General features: G+C 42.2%; 1 long non-coding RNA gene across 1 annotated transcript; it reads left to right on the top strand.

The window, feature by feature from the left end:
* Positions 1 to 7,681: 7,681 nt before the first annotated feature.
* Positions 7,682 to 8,050, top strand: LOC139565826 (uncharacterized). Its single transcript, XR_011672980.1, has 2 exons — positions 7,682 to 7,811; positions 7,915 to 8,050. It is a non-coding gene; the product is annotated as an uncharacterized lncRNA (long non-coding RNA).
* The last annotated feature ends 3,888 nt before the right edge of the window (positions 8,051 to 11,938 follow it).

The following is an 11,938-nucleotide window of genomic DNA, read 5'->3' on the forward strand; positions in this document are numbered from 1 at the left end:
AGCTGTATCACTAGTACAGGTAGGGGTATAGACTATGGGAGGCTCCCTACTACTACCTGCATCACTAATGCCACTATTAACTAGAGGTGTTGCTGATGTATGGTGGATGTGGGGACCTGCCAGGCGATTGACCCCATTTTGAAAGGATATTGTCGTTGCACATGTGCTTTGGCCAGTCTGATAACACCATTGCCTATTATTGAGGTTACAGCTAACCAACTTCTGGGAGCTGCACATGACACAGAGACTCGGTACCAACCCAGGAGACGGCAGAACCGTGACGCTCCTTGGTCCGAGGGTACAGATAACATGCACACCAACCTGTTGGGGTCCCAATAGGGGTCCCCCACGAATACCAGACATCAAACAGGAATGATGGCCTGTGGCATTTATTGCCCATTTTTGGCCCAGCTATTGTTGATGCTAAGCAGAATGCCTGAATCAATTATATCTACTATAATCAACAATGATTTGTTAACTACACCCACACAGTACTTACGGGATGGCTGAACGATTGGATGCTACCTCTCAAACCAGTAGACAAAATAGACTAGAACTGGACATGATTCTGGCCAACCAGGGAGGTGTATGTAAAATGATTGGAGAACAGTGTTGCACGTTTGTCCCTAAACAATACTAGTCCGGATGGGAGCATTTCAAAAGCTCTGAGTGGGTTGGCAAGGTTATCAGTGGAGATGAAGGGTCTTGCAGGTGTGGAGGAGAGTGGACTGTTCCCCTGGCTGGGTGGTTGGTTTGGTAAGTACACTACAATGATGGTTACTGGATTTCTGACTCTAGTTGTTGTTTTTCTTATGCTCATGTGCTGTGCTACCTGTATCATACCTTGTTTGAAGAAGTCTGTTACAGATGGGGCAAGGACCTCTGGTATGATGCCGTTGCTTGATGCTCCAGTTGGAGAGGCTGATACGGAATCAAGCTTTCGCAGGAGAGTGGGCCTGACAGAGGAGGACCCTTGGTTTGCTGTAGTAGAGGTTGTCGAATGAATAAAAAGTGATGTTTGTCCTCCCTGTTGTGAAGGTTTGAAGTTCCCGGGTGGCGACGAGCCCACCTGGTACAGGTTGTATAGAGGGATGGACCTGAGGGTTTAACATTTTCTCGTTTTTTGGTTAAAAATTAGGTAATTGGACTCAACAAGGTTTCGAGGCGGTCCATGGACAATTGGCAGCTACATCCCTGATGGCATTCCAAAATAGAATCGCGGTGGATATGTTGTTGGCTGAACGCGGAGGTGTTTGTGCCATGTTCGGGGAGCAATGTTGTACTTTCATTCCCAATAACACAGCAACTGATGGTAGTCTTACTGTTGCCTTAGAGGGTCTTCGTACACTTAATGAGAAGATGAAGCACCACTCCGGGGTTGACACCTCTATGTGGGACTCTTGGATGGATGCGTTTGGGAAATATAAGATGCTTGTTTCCTCCATACTGGTATCTATATCTGTCTTCACTGCGATACTGGTGCTTTGTGGATGCTGCTGCATTCCATGTATTCGAACGCTGACCACTAGGATCATAACTAATGCTATTGATCCCAACCAGGCAGAGAAGGGACAGATGTTTCCTATGCTTGCCCTGGAGGATGCTGAGCCAGGCTATTGGACTGATGACTAATTAAACGCCATTCATAGCTTTTGTCACGTCTCTGGTGAGACGTGAAGAGGGGGAATCAAAACTTTCTCTCTGAGAAAGTTTCCCTGGTTGTTTACTTTTGCTTTTCTTACTTTTACCTAGTTTATGTCACGTCTCTTAGGAGACGTGAAGAGAGGGAATATGAAACTTTTTCTTCTGGAAAAAGTTTCCCTTCTTGTGCCTGGATTCGCTTAAAGTTATGTCACGTCTCTTGTGAGACGTGAAGAGGGGGAATAAAACTTTCTCTCTGAGAAAGTTTCCCTGGTTGTTTACTTTTGCTTTTCTTACCTTTTTCTAGTTTATGTCACGTCTCTTAGGAGACGTGAAGAGAGGGCATATGAAACTTTCTCTTCAAGAAAGTTTCTGCATATACTACTCCTGCTTGATCCCATGTTTATGTCACGTCTCTTAGGAGACGTGAAGAGAGGGAATATGAAACTTTTTCTTCTGGAAAAAGTTTCCCTTCTTGTGCCTGGATTCGCTTAAAGTTATGTCACGTCTCTTGTGAGACGTGAAGAGGGGGAATAAAACTTTCTCTCTGAGAAAGTTTCCCTGGTTGTTTACTTTTGCTTTTCTTACCTTTTTCTAGTTTATGTCACGTCTCTTAGGAGACGTGAAGAGAGGGCATATGAAACTTTCTCTTCAAGAAAGTTTCTGCATATACTACTCCTGCTTGATCCCATGTTTATGTCACGTCTCTTAGGAGACGTGAAGAGAGGGAATATGAAACTTTTTCTTCTGGAAAAAGTTTCCCTTCTTGTGCCTGGATTCGCTTAAAGTTATGTCACGTCTCTTGTGAGACGTGAAGAGGGGGAATAAAACTTTCTCTCTGAGAAAGTTTCCCTGGTTGTTTACTTGTGCTTTTCTTACTTTTACCTAGTTTATGTCACGTCTCTTTGGAGACGTGAAGAGGGGGATTTGTAATAAATATCATTTATTATAACACAAGCATATTTGCTATTACATTGTTATAACTAACTTCTTTCCAAACAGGGTTTCTCACAAACTCATTAGCAGATACTGAGACCCACACACACCCAGAGACAGATGGCTGACACAGGCCTTTTCATAAAGACTGATAAGAAAAGGATGCCTGGTACTGCATATCACAGAAACTGAGACACACACATACCCAAGGACAGAGGGCTGACGCAAACCTTTCATAAACACTGATAAGACAGGAACATCTACGCACACACAAAATCTCCTCTTCAGTCTGAACATTTTACAGAGACACACAGAAATGTCAAAATAGGAACATCTACGCACACACCTAATCTCCTGTTTTAGCTGAACATTTCTGAAGACAAAGAAATCTACTCAGAGCCAATGAGACAGTGATACTAGCCTGAAGGGGACCTCGCCCAACTCATCAGGACCAACCAGAGGACAAGAACTTCCAGACTCAACCTACTTTCTATCTTTGTATAAAATGTATATGCACTCTGTTATCTGGGCTTCTTGCAGAGAGTTCCATTTGAGCTTGATGAAAGGGTCCGTGCACGCTATTTCAGATATCTTTACACTTTAATAAACTGCCTTATATCATACCTTATCCACCTGGTCCAGCATCTCAACTTGGTCTCACTCTTCTAGTAAATGTATCATCAACATTAGCTGATACGTAAAATACCTATCCAGGCATTGTAAGATCTGGCATGCGTCAGCAACATCTGGGCAGAGGGACGTGCCCAAAATGTGGCATGCTGATACATAAAATACCTATCCAGGCATTGAAAAATCTGCCAGTCGTCAGCAAAGTCTAAGCAGAGAATTAGCTCAGTAACATGTCTTATCTGCAGAATATGCTTATATAATTGAACTGTTGATCTCTTATTAGAATGTCTCCCTTCGGATTATGGTGTTGGCAGCTGCACTTCCTCATATGGGCCTCAGTCACATGTCCCTGTTGCTATACAGAATATCAGAAAGAGAATAGGGGCAAAAGAGGTCAGAAGGTGAATATGTATCTAATATAAACCATGTGAAGGGATGGTGTGAGTAATGGGGAACCAATCACTTGTCTCCGCGTCAGTCACCCTCTCCTTGGGCCTTGGGGAAGATTGTCCTCTCCCCTGGTTTCTTTGTTAGCAAGGTGGAGACTAAGTAACGAAATATGTCCTTGTGTGTTCTTAGTACTGAACAAAACAAGTTCTTTGTACTGGATGCCAAGTGCTGGCACAGGATGTGTGGGGTTGGTGTTTGGAACCATCTGAGGTTGCACCTATCTTGAGATGGTATATAACCCAGAGGCTCACTCCACTCAGTGGGCTCTCACTCCATTCACATTGTTGGTGGTGTGACCAGCTCCCTTATCGATGCATTTTTAATAAAGTGAATATCTTGATTGACCTTGACTCTCCTCATTATTGATTAAAATATCCACTACAAGAGGTACGCGCCCGTTGCATGCGTCAACCACTGGTTGCATGCCATGTCATCAATTATGCCGTCGGGCACCCGATTGCTGTAACATATGATGTGGTTAGCTGATATGTAAAATACCTATCTAGGCGTTGTAAGATCTGGCATGCGTCAGCAATGTCTGAGCAGGGGAACACGGGGAACACCCTGGAGGGGAGCATGCTCCTTATAGGCCACCACACACCTCCATCAAAAAACCAATAACAACCACCTGGAAAGAGGCGGGTCTTTGCTATAAAGGGTGCTCACCTGTATTCATTAGCCCTCTTTCCACCAACAAACCCAGTTCAACAGAGTCCTACAGATTGTATACTGTAGAATGCACTTTATGTATTATTGTGGTGGCCAATGTTAAGTATATCCCTATTGAAAATGTATATATTGTTTGTAACAGAACCTGGGCTAGCAGACACTAGCTAGCCCTCCAACCCGGCCTTGCAAAATTGGCTTGAGCAAGATGGAAAGCTAGCCAGCCAGGTAAATTAGCCCCTAGCTGTTGGATATCAATTTTCAATATGAAGTGTCCCAGTTCAGTTATTGTTTCCCTGGAGCAGGTCTCCTGGGGCCCCGGACCTCAGGGGGGCAAGCCTACAGAAAATGGGGAGGCGTGGAGATGTCTACTAAGGTCAATGCTGTGCTGATGGCCAAGGGGAAAACTGATGGTTCCTCTGCCACTATCTGATAAGGTGAACAAGGGTTAATGTAACTTTCTCTTCCTCTGTCCTGGTCCTGAGGAACCACTGTCCAGGCTTTGGATCCAGCCCTAAGGGTCAACTATCCATTGAGACTCAAACTACAGACTAGATTTTGTTCATACTTGTGTTTGAAAACTGTCCTTATTGTCAAGTACAAAACATTAGGACACCTTACTAATATTGAGTTGCACCCCCTTTTGCCCTCAGAACAGCTTCAATTTGTCCGGGCATGGACTACAAGGTGTTTAAAGTGTTCCACATGGATGCTGGCCCATGTTGACTCCAATGCTTCCAACAGTTGTCAAGTTGGCTGGTTGTCCTTTGGGTCGTAACCCATTCTTGAAACACACAGGAAACGGTTGAGCGTGGAAAATCCCAGAAAGTTGCAGTTCTTCACACACACAAACTGGTGTGCCTGGCACCTACCATATCCCATTCAAAGGCTCTTAAATCATTCACCCTCAATGGCACACATACACAATCCATGTATCAAGGCTTAGAAATCCTCCTTTAACCTGTTTCCTCCCCTTCATCTACACTGATATAAGTGGAATTAACAGGTGACATCAATCAGTGATCATAGCTTTCACTTGGTCAGTCTGTCATGGAAAGAACATGTTCCTAATGTGATGTACACTTGTACGCACAGGGGTGCTGTTATAAGAACCTGACTGTTAGAAACTGACAGAACTTAAAGCCCTGTGGATTGATGAGGAATTTGAGGGACAAGGCAAAAGGAGTGATGAATAAGTCTGGCTGCACATCTGATTGAGAAATGACTAAACTGAAAAGAAATTGAAATGGAAATGGCATGAAATGCCAACAACAAACTGAGCTATCCTATTCATGCATGAAATACCTAATGAAAGAAATGTGCAATGTAAAATTAGTTCGTTTGGGTCAGGACAAATGTATTGTCCATAAATGAGAAACCACCTGGTATTGACAATTTAGATGGAAAGCTACTGAGGATGGTAGCCTCATGGCCGTAAAGGCCGCTGCCTGTGGCTGCAGATTGACAGGGGCGTCCTATTCTGAGCTAAACTGACCAAGGCTCACCTCAAACACAGAAAACCTCACATAATTCTGCCCAAAAACAATGACAATTTCTCTCAACCAGTGGCATATGGGCTTTTTAGGTGATTGCTGATGCCGCCCTTTGATAAGCAGTGCCCACTTTGTCAAAGGCAGGGGTGCCAAATATCGCGCTCTAGCTACTCCTTGTGGCGGGCCGGGCGCATGCAGGCTGACTTTGGTCATCAGTTGAACTGTGTTTCCTCCAACACATTGGTGTGGCTGGCTTCCGGGTTATGCGGGCGGGTGTTAAAGAGTGCGCATGACTCGACCTTCGCCTCTCCCGGGCTTGTTGGGGAGTTGCAGCGATGAGACGATCGCAATTAGACGATCGCAATTAGGTAAAAAAACAAACATAATACTAATAAAAGATTGTGGGAGCTGTACTGTTATGGCTTTTCAACCTCTGCCATATTATGGATTCAGATGTTAAACATGTCAAATGTGGTGTGCCTTCTACTCTTTTCTATTTTTACTAATGGCCTGGCATTAAACAAAGCCTGTGTGTCTATGTACACTGATGATTCAACCCTATATGCTCAACATGACTTTCCTAGTTAAATAAAAGGTTACACATCCACAGCTAGTGAAAGCACTGCAACCATAAACAAAGAGTTTTAGTTTTAGAATGGGTGACCAGTAATAAACTAGTCTGGAACATCTCTAAGAGCATTGTATTTGGTACAAATCATTCCCTAAAATTCTAGACCTCATTGAATCTGATCATTAATAATGTTTCTGTTGAGGAGACTAAATTACTTCAACGTACCTTAGATTGTAAACTGTCATAGTCAAAACATATTGATTGATTCAATGGTTGTAAGGATGGGGAGAGGTCTGTCTGTGATTATAGATGCTCTTCTTTTTTGACACCACACTTCACAAAGCAAGTCCTGCAGGCTCTAATCCTATCTTGATTATTGCCCAGTTATATGGTCACGTGCTGCAAAGAAGGACCTAGAAAACCTGCAGCTGGCCCAGAACAGAGCCACGTCTTGCTCTTCACTGTAATCAGAGGGTTAATATCAATACTATGCACGCCAGTCTCTCTTGGCTAAAGGTAGAGGAGACATTGACTGCATCACTTTTCTTTCAATTGAGTGTTATATTCCAAATTGTTTGCATAGTCAACTTACACACAGCACTGACACAGACACTTACCCCACCAGACATGCCACCAGGGATCTTTTCACAGTCCCCAAATCCAGAACAAATTCAAGTAAACGTACAGTATTATATAGAGCCATCATTGCAAGGAACTCCGTTCCATCTCAGAAGTGGGCAGCAAATCTGGTTTAAAAAAACAGATAAAGCAACACCTAATTGCACAATACTGCTCCCCTATTTGACTTAGATATTTTGTGTGTATATACTGATATGTAGGCTGTGTGACGTTTTAAATGTATGTACACTGGGGCACAAATGTGTTTACATCCCTGTTATTGAGCATTTCCCATGATAATCCATCCACCTGACAGGTGTGGCATATCAATAAAATGATTAAACGGCATGATCGTTACACAGGTACAGCTGTGTAATTTCTTAACCATAAATCATTAAACAGGTACACCTGTGTAAATAAAACGCTTCCAACGCCGTTTTAGAGAGTTTGGCAGTACCTCCAACCGGACTCACAACTGCAGACCACGTGTATGGCGTTGTGTGGGAAAGTGGTTTGCTGATGTCAACGTAGTGAACAGTGTCCCATGGTCGCGGTGGGATTATGGTATGGGCAGGCATAAACTACGGACAACAAACACAATTGCATTTAATCGATGACAGTGTTAATGCACAGACATACCGTGACGAAATCCTGAGGCCCATTCTTCCGCTGTAATCACCTCACGTTTCAGCAGGCTAATGATCTGCCCCATGTCGCAAGGATCTGTACACAATTCCTGGAGGGTGACAATGTCGCAGTTCTTCCATGGCCTGCATACTCTCCAGACAGGTCACCCATCGAGTATGGTACGTACAGGTTGTCTACATTACAACCAGAAACACAATGAATATGATTATATGCTGTGTAATAGTAACCCCCCCCCCCCACCACCACCATTCTGTTTTACAGGCATGTATATATCGGTTCCCCAAGGACTACGCTATCATCAAATGTTTTATTGTTTTTAATGTATTTTAATGTTTTTATGGACTCTTAAGTTCCAATGAGGACTAAAATATCAAAATAAAATGTTTTGTGAAGGCTACCCATGTTGTTTTCGATCAACTTTATTTGTACTAAATAGATTGTTATAGTACTACTTGATGACAACTAAGTGTATTTCTACTTGCTAAAATGGCCCCACTAAAAGTATAGTAAGTGTAGCCTACTTATAAGTAGGGCTGAGCGTTGATTGGAAGCTCAACGTTAAATTGCATTAAATTCTACCCCAGGCAGAAATGAGTGTTTGAATCAGGAAAGTTCTCTCCAACTCTACAAGTCAGGATAGAATGTTGAATAAAGGTTGAGAGAATGATGCAGGAAATTTGCTGTGAAACAGGGGCATAAAGGAAATGTGCAGTTCTATAGCTCATCTCATGCTGTTCTACACATTTTGCGTTTAGAGAATTTAGCATTTTTAAAGCTAAAAACTACGTGTTGACTGTGATATGGGCACAGGATTGTCTTGTTTGCTAAATGCAGACCAGCCAAATGCAGACGCATTTGACACTTCTCACGCACTCACCGCACACCTTATCTCACGCTTTGAAAAGTACTACTTTTATTTAACTAATTCGTCCATTGTATAGTCGGCGCGTAAACGTTTGTGCTCCAAATTTTTTTGAAATCTGCGCCTGCAATTTAACATCACGTGCGTAACCGCATCATTTCCCTGTCTTGCCACAGCACTGTGAACCACGGCACATTGAAGCATATGATTGGTCTAGTTGTGTAAGGGATTGGATGCATGTTTTAAAGAAATGCCCCTCAAGATTGGAGTTGAATGGAGATCAAGAACGTTATCTGCTCAGTTGATAAAACTGTGAAAATGGTATCTCTGTTTTATGTACAATATTGTCAACAAAGTTAGGTTGTTTTTACTCCCGTCCCTATTGCATAAGGCAGCCTTTTGACAGCATGTACTAAAGTCGATTTAGTGACTTGCATTTAGGCTGTGACAACGAAAAGGCAGCAGACAGACCTACAGTATGTTTTAGCAGCGACGTTTGGTAGGGTGACCTGATTTGTAGCTATGTAAATTGTCAAACAGACTGTGAACCCTAATGTGTACGTTTTGATTCTTGGGGGTCAATAAATAGAAAAGGTATTTGGGTTGGGTGTAGTGGCATATTTAATGTCCTCTTGTCTCAAGGAGATATCTATTTATTTTAGTATGATCAGTGGAACAATTCTTATTCTTAACAATGGGCTAAAATAAAGGGTAAATGCTCCAGTTTCATCAGCTGTCCGTGTGGCTGGTCTCAGACAATCCCGCAGGTGAAGAAGCAAGTTGTGGAGGTCCTGGACTGGCATGGTTATACGTTGTGGTTGGCGGTTGGACATAATGCCAAATGATCTAAAACAACAGGACCGACTGGACCTATGCATAGAGGACCCACGCCGAGAGGACCTGCATCCAGACCACAGCACCACCCTCCACACCCCAACCAATCAACTAAACCACACAAACAACATTGGACACTTTATGGAACACAAAGCATTCACTATATCATCCTGGGATATGCAAGGCCTGGGGTCATCTGCCTTTGGCATAAAGAACAGGAAGCTGGATTTCACCAAAGAAATCATAAATACATACATTGTCATCCTACAAGAAACATGATATAGAGGAGACTGGTTTCCCTCTCTAGGTTAGAGAGCTGATATTTTCATCCACCAAACTACCAGGTGTGAAACAGGGGGGTATGCTAATTTGGTATAGAGCAGACCTAACTCACTCTATTAAATTAATCAAAACAGGAACATTTTACATTTGGTTAAAAGTTCTAAAGGAAATTATCTTAACAGAATGTCCTGTGTGCTACCCAACTATGTAAACTTGTATGTGGGACAATTTGAGGAAGCACTCCTTTACAAAACAGACACCCCCTACTTTCTAAAGTCCTCGTATGGAAGAGATATATAGATGTCTTTGTGCTCTGGGAAGGAAGTCAGCAGGAACTCAATTAATTCCCAACTCTACTAAACTAGAGCTCTGAATACCTCAAATTCACCATGCAGACTGATGAGAGAAAAATAAACTACCTGGACTTACGGATCATCAAAGAGAATGACGCAATACGGGCAGACTAATACACAAAACCACAGACTGCAATACCTTGCTATGTGCGGATAGTATGCATCCCCTTCCCCTCTAGAATGTTCTACCATATAGCCAGTCATGCAGGGTTAAACCATTCTGTGGCCACCAGACAGATTTTGACAGCAATGCTAAAAAATGACAGATAAATTCAAAATGAGAGCCTACAAGGACAAAACTCTTGATGCAATGATGAAAATATCTTTAAAACCAAGAGAAGAATTACTAAAAACTTGGAAGAAAAACAACGCAACAGTCTTTTGCACTAAGTACACCAAGGGTTCGGAGAAAATGAAAGCAATCCTGAAAAAGCACTGGCATATTCTGCAATCAGACAAAATCGCACACCTCTTCAAGGAACCCCCTATGGCGGTCTATAAGCATGGTCTATAAAAATGTCAAACAGAAAACTGAAGAAAATGAACAATGACAAATGGTTTGATGAAGAATACAAAAACCTAAGAAAGAAATTGAGAAACCTATCCAACCTAAAACATGGAGACCCAGAAAACCTGAGTCTATGCCTTCACTGTGGTGAATCACTAAAACAATACAGAAATACACTTTGGAAAATGAAGCAACAGCACGTCAGAAATCAGCTCAATGTAATTGAAGAATCCATAGACTAACCACTTCTGGGAAAATTGGAAAACATTAAACAAACAACACAAAGAGATATCTACCCAAAATTGAGTTGTATGGGTAAGTCTTTTTGGCTCTATAACAAAGAACAAACAGTAAAAACATATACATGATCAAATACAAATATTAGAATCAACTATTAAAGACTTACCAGAACACAGATCAAGGGTGGCCAACCCTACTGAAGAGCAAGCAGGATTTTATTCCAACCCTTTTTAAAGTGATAGTTCACCCAAATTACAAAATGTTTGTGTCTTTACCTTGAAAGCAGTCTATGGACAAGGAGACTGCAATCTATGATTTGGTTACCCACTGCCATCAACCATTATAATGTCCTGGACAAAATCTTGGTGTAGTGGAAACACTCCCTGCCACATGTTGCATACAATATTCCACCTGAGAACAGGGATTTATCCCTGCTTCCAACCTTCCCACCGTTTCTAGCATTGGCCTGTCTCCCTATCTCCTTTCATTACTGTCTGAATAAAGTGTCAAAACACATTTTTTTGCATACTTCACCTTTCATCCACCAAAAACTGCAAAGTAACAAGTCGTCCAATTTTGTGTGTTCATTTAATGTTCAAAGCATTCTGAATACACCTGACCTGTGTTTTTATTTTTTCCACCCTGGTCATAGGCCTAAGCCATGTCAAAATACGTAAAATTGCAGGAAATTAGCTTTAAAATAGTAACGTTTCCCCCTCTCTAGGGGTTGTGCCAGGGGGCAAGGAAATTCACATAGCAAATCTCTCCAAGCTTTCTTCAAAAGTTGGCAGCTCTGCAAAATGAACAAACAAAGCAGCATATATTTTAATCTTTATTTAACTAGGCAAGTCTGTTCATTACAAATTCCTATTTTCAATGACAGCCTAGAAACAGTTGGTTAACTGCCTTGTTCAGCAGTAGAACAACAGATTTTTTCCTTGTCAGCTCAGGTATTCGATCTAGCAACTTTTCGGGTTACTAGTCCTACGCTTTAACCACTAGGCTACCTGCCACAGCCATAGAAGCACAGTGACATGCCTCAATGCAGTCATATTGGTTCGTTATTGGGGTGTGGCTTTCAGTTGGCTCTTTTTGGCCACCCATCCCATGAGTTAATCTGTTCTGTTATATTTCATCAAATCGGACTAACTCAGTGCACTGCTTGCTATGAATTCTATATGATGGTGTTTGCATGTTTATGCATAA

This window comes from Salvelinus alpinus, chromosome 37 (assembly GCF_045679555.1).
Source record: "Salvelinus alpinus chromosome 37, SLU_Salpinus.1, whole genome shotgun sequence".
NCBI classification, from domain to species: Eukaryota; Metazoa; Chordata; class Actinopteri; order Salmoniformes; family Salmonidae; genus Salvelinus; species Salvelinus alpinus.